This window comes from Bos grunniens, chromosome 9 (assembly GCF_055505025.1).
Source record: "Bos grunniens cultivar Pamir isolate PY7600 chromosome 9, Bosgru_T2T1.0, whole genome shotgun sequence".
NCBI classification, from domain to species: Eukaryota; Metazoa; Chordata; class Mammalia; order Artiodactyla; family Bovidae; genus Bos; species Bos grunniens.
The window spans coordinates 76,195,839-76,204,706 of record NC_141173.1 but is presented as its reverse complement, the minus strand read 5'-3'; the positions used below and the strand labels follow the sequence as shown (position 1 = coordinate 76,204,706).

General features: G+C 35.0%; 1 long non-coding RNA gene across 1 annotated transcript in view; it reads right to left on the bottom strand.

The window, feature by feature from the left end:
• Positions 1 to 4,832: 4,832 nt before the first annotated feature.
• LOC147366202 (uncharacterized) overlaps positions 4,833 to 8,868 on the bottom strand; it is a 70,606-nt gene continuing 66,570 nt past the window's right edge. Inside the window, exon 3 of the long non-coding RNA XR_015132426.1 lies at positions 4,833 to 6,907. This is a non-coding gene — a long non-coding RNA (uncharacterized LOC147366202). The remainder of the gene's footprint in view (positions 6,908 to 8,868) is intronic.

Genomic DNA, 8,868 nt, shown 5'->3' with positions numbered 1-8,868 from the left:
CCTTGGTGAAGCCCCTGGATAGAACATCATTCCCTAGAGTTCCCATGACCAGAGATGTGCAGGAGCCAAAGAAAGGTCTGAATAGTGAGTTGGGGCCTCAATTGACTGAACTTACCTTCTGCCACCCGAAGGAATGGGTGTATCTTCAATGAAGTTTGTTTTCGTTACAGATAAGCTTCTTACAGGTTTGTTGTGGATGGAAATTCATACTTACACCTCACTTTCCTCCAAATATAAACCCAGGAGCAATTTATTACAAACTTTGGGGTTTGGGAGGGACAAAATACAAGCAATATGAATTATTCATTAACTTTTGCTTGAGATCAAGCAAGAAGAAATGGGTTTAAAAGGACATAAGGGGACTTTCCTGGTGATCCAGTGGTCAAGAATCTGCCTTCGAATGCAGGTGACACAGATTCAATTCCTGGTCAGGGAACTAAGATCCCACATGCCACAGGAAAACTAAGCCTGAGTGGAGTAACCAGAGAAGCCTGTGCACCACAACGAAGGCATAGGGCAGTCAAAATTACAAATACATGAATAAACAAACAAATAAAAAGAGGTAGTTGGACTTCAGTTGGACTTGAGGGAGATTTTTCTGGAATATGAGGACAACAAAAGGAAAAGGATATGGTTATGTCATTTTCAAAAGAGAAGACTGGCTATAAACTTTCTGAAGCAGTGGTTCAGATTTTGGCTCATTAAAGGAGGAAACAGACAGAACAGGTTCCATCTTGAAAGCAGGACTCCATCTTGGGCCGGACAGTGGACTAGGAGCTATATGCCCAGTATCTATGGAAACGACATACCAACTGGAAAACCAGAACCCCCGGATGGAAGAGCCCAAGGGCTCATACCTAGACTCTCCATTGCCTAAAAAAATACTGTAATACTTTAATTATCTGTGTAACCGAATAGAATCATAAATTCTATTATGCTTATTGGGATATGACCACAGGTCTATTGATAATTGTCCACTGTTAACTACCTAGGCTTAAGGCATATGAATCACAGGTTAACTTTGATCTTTCTTTTCCTTTGTTCAGACTAGTTTCAGGGAATTTGGGGAGGTGGGTTTGGGCACGTACACTTAGAGTATATAAGGGTTTCACAAAAACTGGTTGGGTCCTTGGCTAAGAGGAGACTCTGCCTTGGGCCCGCCAGTGTAATAAACTGCACTCTACTATCTGCATTGTCCTTCTGAGTGAGTTTGTTTCCTGGAACATGTGGCTACAACATCTTAATGAGTTAAAATTAATATATCAAGCCAGTACATAACATGTACTTCACCAAGGAGAAAGTTTGTGCCACCTTGGGTCACCTCCACTCCCACTCCCGACTCAGGCTATTCGCAGACAGAATAATGAAATGACCAACCCCTGACTCCAGTTGCTGAGTTACTGGTTGCAGAGAACACAAGGGTTCTCTGCAAGTTCAAGTTTGTGTGCACATCTAACAGTCTTGATGTACAGAACTTTCTTACAGTGAGAGAGGAAATAGGGAGCCATGGCTGTTCTTATATTCAGCCTAAGAGTTTAGGCTTTTCTCAAATTTTAAACTCTTTAGTTTCTGAAAATATTTGACCAATAGTAATTATTATTTTGGTGATTAAAAGTCTTACTAGGATATTAAGTACTTACACAAATACTTCAGGGTGGCAAGGCTGGTGAAAAATTATTTATCAGTTCAGTTGCCTATGCCTCTTTTGGACAGAATGGAATAAAAACAGTCTATTTTTTAAATTTCTAGGTATATTACATTGCAACACTTTGTAGAATGATGAAAGTCTAATCAAACTTGGAGTGAGCCTGGTGTCTTGCTTCATATGGAATCACAGCTTGTTTTAAACAAGTCCAAATTCTCTCCTGTCCATTTAAAGAAAGCAAAGCAAAGTGATCACTGTTTTAATTGCTAGGTTTCAGGATGTTAAAGACTAGATAGAGTTGTAAGACGCAGCAAGCAGGGAGAAAAATCCCAAGAACATATTCACGCATGTGCCTACACAAAGGCTCACAGATTTTATGAGGGCTAGTATTTACCAGGGGGCAGTATTTATAGCTCTGTGTAATTTATAGCTTTTAAATGTAATGGTATAATGCAAATAAAGTTTTTTCTTCCCAAGCGATGAGCTCATGAATAAACCTGAAAAGGATGCTAGGCTGGAGACAGAGATGGGAAGAGGAGGCTGAGAATGAATCAGCGTGCCCTGCTTTCTCCAGCAACTGTCACTTACAACCCTGGGATCAGTTCCCCGCTCAGCATGAGGACCCGGGGCTCGGCTATGTGTGACATGGCGCTGAACAATTCCCATCCGAGGCAACAGAGCAGGAATGCTGCTCGGCCCACCGTGCAACAAAAATGTATGAAATCGCATTAGCAGAAAAACAAGATTTCTGGGTCTTATCACAGAAAGGCTTTTTCCCCCTCCTAGATGAATGTTCACCTCTAATTGAACAACTGTTACCCTCTTTATTTCTACCTGAAAGTGGCTTTTACAACTCATAATTAAGGGCAGGGTCTTTATAATCCCATCATGATGGAATGTCTTTTTAGGGCCTGAATGCTGTTCATTAACAGGATATTTAGGGCTGGTTTTTTTTTTCAGTGGTTAATTGGACCACAATTCATTTGCATGCCTGGTGCATTTTAAGTCTACACAAGAAGAACTCCATTTAGCCACTTTCAAAAACTCAGTCTGGAAGGCTGATGTCCTTGACCCTTGTAAAACAAACATTATATGAGATATGATTTGTACTCAAGAGAGAAATCATGGCAGGGAAAAGGGCTAAAACCCAATCAGGCATTCAAAATTAGTATAATGAAATTGTTTTTAAGAGAGAAAGAAACTATACAGTATAATAATTTCTAAAAGTTGATGTCTCTTCATCAAAACAAAAATGGTGTAGAAGTTTTGCAAGACTCCAGATTTAAAGTTTTCCTCAAAGGAACTGTGCATTTCACAGAAGCAGGGGTGGATAGCACTCCGGAATGTTCTCAGTGGATTTTTGGAGATTAGGGAGGCTTAAGGGTTAATTAGGTTAAAGTTCATAGCTGATTTTATGGGAAAATATTCTTTTCACTGTCTGATAGATTTGGAAAATTATAACTACTATAGATAGAACAATTCATTTAATAGCTCCAAATTTAGCTCTTAAGCAGTGGAAAACAAGCCCAGCCAGAAAGCCATCAAATGATACAAAGTTGCAATATAAACATATTTTTAAATATCTAAACAGATATTTGAGTTTTGTACACTCTGCTTCTTTAGATTGCTACCCACTTAAGCTAACAGGCTCAGATCAGCCTTCCATTTAGAATTCACTATATCTTCCCCACAAAGACTATAATGTCTTCTCACTGAGTTCTTGTGCGTGTAGACACTAACCTGGCTATTTTATCCTGAGTCTAACCTGGTATTATAACCTTTTTCTCTTTACATTTCCTTCACAGTAACTCTGAAGCACCCCGCAAACCCTCCAATCCATAGATAATTCCAGGTCTCCAGGATCTTTTAAAGAATAGATTGATAGGCAGGTCTTCCAACTGTCAAATCTTTCAAATTTTTTCTAAGAATAAATACAGACTTTTCATCTAAAGGCAAGCTCCTGAATTGGACACGTATTTCAAACTCTCAATAAAAGAAGAAAAGACATTAATCATCAATGTTATGATCTTTTCAAAGACAAAATGTCAATAAACTTTCTAAAAATTTGTAGATATGTCAACAGAAATTATCTTTGTAATTGTCTACCACCATATATATGAATATGGATATACATATCCATAAGACTCAAATTAAGTGATTTATCCAAAGTGTCTCAGCCAGTCTAGAACACAGATCTCTGTTAAGGTGAGCTCTTTCTTCAGCATTATTTTGCATCTGATGTTTTTTATTTAATTTATTAAATATCATGTATTTTTATAAATTAAGTGGTGAGTAGAGATCACTACATTTCTAACAACCCCTTGAATAAAAATTGCTTACAAATCAATGACAAAAAATATGAACAAGGAAAGCAAGTAAACAAGCAAAGCCTTTTAAGATGAGTTTAAATAGAATATACAAAAACAAAATTTTAAGATATTTTAAATTTCTTGAGCCTCAAACTTTTGAGTTATTTTTAAATCCTTAAGAATTTAAATCCTTAAGCTCTTGAAAATTTAAATTTTCAAATTCTTAAATTGATTAGCTTAAGAACATGTTGCTTTAAAATAATTAACTTAAGTTTTTATTTTATTAATAATGCATTATAAATATAATTAGCTATAAAAAAATTTTCATAGTAATTTAGATCTCTTGAAAATAAACCTTAAATAGAGTGGCAAGCATTTAAATCCATGGGTATAAATTTAAATTCCATGGCATGAGTTTAAAATGCATGGTATGTATTTAAATGTAATTCAAGGAATTTGATGTTTGGTCTCACCCATTGAATGTATTTTAATTAAAATAAGAGCTCTAGCTTTTACCTAATTGGAATATGTCTTTGCTCTAGTTATTCATATTTTAATATATGTTCAATACATATATTGAAATATATGTATTTCAATATATGTTACTATTATTAAATGTAACATGTTATAAATAAAATATATATTAATATATAGACACGATCCAAAATGCAAATCACTTAAAATCACCTTCTAAATATTGATACTAATTGCTAAAAATATTTTGTGTGAAATGTAGTACCATTATGGTTTTCCCTAAGAGATTTATAGTTTTGTGAACTATCTCAAACTGAACTCAAATTAACTGACTCTGTGTCTTTGTGCAAATAAACACATAGCATTTTTTTATTGAAAGGTTGACAAATACAGCTTTGGGGGTATTTTTATTTAATTTTATTTTTACCCCTAGTAAAATACAATGATCTCAGTGTCCAAAACCCAATACAGAAAGACTGGAAATTCCTTCAATACTTTACAGAAATGTAAAAAATGTGTTTTACACCAAATAATGCACCAATATAGAAATATTTATACATTTGAAGTACAATACCTGTTACTGACACTATTTAAGACAAAAAATATGATAATATGCATAACATTTTTGCTACAACAGAGTTTGACAATTAGACGAATAAGGACTCTATCATTTTTACATGTTGAAGTGTGAAGAAATCTTAACCTGAAATTACATTCATGAATAAATTCATATGTAGTTTTGCATTAGCATAAATGCCTCAAGAAGTATTTTTATTTTACCATTTTATTAGGGATATCTGTGTTACATGATTCAAGAAATGATACAAAATGGTTTACTAACATATACCCTTTTGAAGAAATTTACTTAAGAATCTCTCTGAATATTATTCATTCAGAGTATTCTTTTTAAGTGCTTGCAAATTTATTCTCAGTCAATAAACTCCAATAATCTGTCCTTAGGATAATAGTAATAAAATGCAGCACTTAGTATTACATCATTTTTGGTAGAAAAGATCAGTTTTACACAACAATACAAATTTCAAGTATGAATACACATTAAAATAAAAGTTGAAATGGATCTATATGATTAAATATAATCAAACTATTATTTATTCAAAAGCAAATTTACTGCAAAAGTCACCTTGAAGTTTGCTTTATTTGGATTATAAGTTTATCAGCATAGATTTTTCCAATGTACTTCTACAAAAAACATAATTATAAACTATATAAAAGATATGAGCAGGACCTATTTACAGAAAACTGTTAACTTTCACAGAGAAATAATAAAAGGTAAGCTGAAAATATGAGAAACACTTCACATTTATGGATAGCACAATGCATGATTGTAATTCCTCCTAAATTAATTTTACATGTTAATGAAAGCCAAATAAAAATAACATACAATGAGGTTTTATGTGAAATTGGAGACACTTTCCACGATTATGGGAGAATCAACAAGAAAGAACAGCCCAGGAATATTTGAACTAACATTAGAAAAGAGTGTTATGCTTGTAAGAATTGTAAGATTTCTATATAATTGATATGGTATTGATAGATGGATTAAGACAGATTATTAGAACAGATTAATAAAACAGTTTGAAAAATTCTAATACATAAGAAATAGGTATATTGTAAAGAAGCACTATAAGTGCGAGGAAGATGGAGTATTTATTCAGCAAAGACTTAGAACGTTATCTATTTGAAAAATAATTAAGATGAGCACTTAACTTACATCATACTAATGGATCAATCACAGAATTTGTACTAGGTAAAAACAGACTTTTTTTAAACTGGTATGAAGATACAAAAGAATTTTCTAAGGTAAAGGCAATGAAAGAGATAACAAAGGAAAAACAATGTAAAAAATTAAGACTTTTTTACTTAAAATCAGAAAACCATAAAAAAATATAAAAGTAAACATTTATTGAATAGAAATAATTCTGACAAGAGGCGGCCATCATTAGTACATAATAAAAGGATTTAAAAATCACTATTACTCTAATAAGGAAGAACATGAACATATAATTCTTGATTGAAAACACATTACTTACAACAAATATATTAAAAATTACCATACTCATTACTACAGAAATATGCAATTAAGCCACTATATTACTTATAATCTGTAGAAGTGAAAAAATATACTTTAAAATGTTAATTTAAGTCACTCATATGGTATTTTCAGGAATGTAAATTGTTTTAAGGAAACAAACTGACATCTATCTGAAAATTGTCATATACTTTTATATATTGGGGCTTATATTGTGAATATTCATATATTCACAGTACTTAAATCAGTTATTATACTTCTAAAGAGATAATCAGAGATAGACTGACAGGTGTATACGTAAATATGTTTATTGCAGTGTTATTTATAGAAGAGAAACATTCAGTTCAATTCAGCTCAATCACTCAGTTGTGTCCGACTCTCTGCGACTCCATGAATTGCAGCACACCAGGACTCCCTGTCCATCACCTACTGCCGGAGTTCAGAGAAATATTAGCAATAATCAAAATATCCAGCAGCAGGTATACAGCAAAATAGGTTATGATTTCTGTCATGAATTTCATAGAATATTATTCCACTGTTGAAATGATGCTTCTGAAGCATATTTAAAGAAATGGAAGCTTTTTGTGATAAAACTGAAATGATATATGATGTACATGTGATGTAAATGTATACAATTTTAATGCAAATATTGTATATTTATATCATATACAAAGGTTCAAATGTATATTTGAATGCATATATGTATAATTATTAAAATAAACATTTAAAAATAAACCACAATATTGGTAAGTTTGAGCATAATTTTTGTTTTCTTCATTCAGTTCAGTTCAGTCACTCAGTCGAGTTCAACTCTTTGTGACCCCATGGACTGCAGGGCACCAGGCCTCCTTGTCCATCCCCAACTCCTGGAGTTTACCCAAATTTCTGTCCACTGAGTCGGTGAACCATCCAACCATCTCATCCTCTGTCATCCCCTTATCCTGCCTTCAATCTTTCCCAGCATCAGGGTCTTTTCAAATGAATCAGCTCTTTGCATCAGGTGGCCAAAGTATTGGAGTTTCAGCTTCAGCATGAGTCCTTCAAATGAACATCCAGGATTGATCTCCTTTAGGATGGAATGGTTGGATCTCATTGCAGTCCAAGAGGCTCTCAAGAGTCTTCTCCAATACCACAGTTCAAAAGCATCAGTTCTTCGGCACTCAGCTTTCTATATAGTCCAACTCCCATGTCCATACATGACTACTGGAAAAACTATAGCTTGGACTAGACGGACCATTATTGACAAAGTAATGTCTCTGCTTTTTAATATGCTGTTTAGGTTCGTCATAACTTTCCTTCCAAGGAGTAAGCGTCTTTTAACTTCATGGCTGCAGTCACCATCTGCAGTGATTTTGGAGCCAAAAAAAAAAATAAAGTCTGCCACTATATAGATAAGAAAGAATTCCTCAGTGATCATTTCAAGGAAATAGAGGAAAACAACAGAATTGGAAACACTAGATATCTCTTCAGGAAAATTAGAGATACCAAGGGAACATTTCATGCAAAGATGGGCTCGATAAAGGACAGAAATGGTATGGACCTAACAGAAGCAGAAGATATTAAGAAGAGGTGGCAAGAATACACAGAAGAACTGTACAAAAAAGATCTTCACAACCCAGATAAGCACGATGGTGTGATCACTCACCTAGAGCCAGACTCCTGGAATGTGAAGTCAAGTGGGCCTTAGAAAGCATCACTACGAACAAAGCTAGTGGTGGTGATGGAATTCCAGTTGAGCTATTTCAAATTCTGAAAGATGATGCTGTGAAAGTACTGCACTCAGATCAGATCAGATCAGTCGCTCAGTCGTGTCCGACTCTTTGCGACCCCATGAATCGCGGCACACCAGGCCTCCCTGTCCATCACCAACTCCCAGAGTTCACAGACTCACGTCCATTGAGTCAGTGATGCCATCCAGCCATCTCATCCTCTGTCGTCCCCTTCTCCTCTTGCCCCCAATCGCTCCCAGCATCAGAGTCTTTTCCAATGAGTCAACTCTTCGCATGAGGTGGCCGAAGTACTGGAGTTTCAGCTTTAGCATCATTCCTTCCAAAGAAATCCCAAGGCTGATCTCCTTCAGAATGGACTGGTTGGATCTCCTTGCAGTCTAAGGGACTCTCAAGAGTCTTCTCCAACACCACAGTTCAAAGGCATCAATTCTTCAGCGCTCAGCCTTCTTCACAGTCCAACTCTCACATCCATACATGACCACAGGAAAAACCATAGCCTTGACTAGACGGACCTTTGTTGGCAAAGTAATGTCTCTGCTTTTGAATATGCTATCTAGGTTGGTCATAACTTTCCTTCCAAGGAGTAAGTGTCTTTTAATTTCATGACTGCAGTCACCATCTGTAGTGATTTTGGAGCCCAGAAAAACAAAGTCTGACACT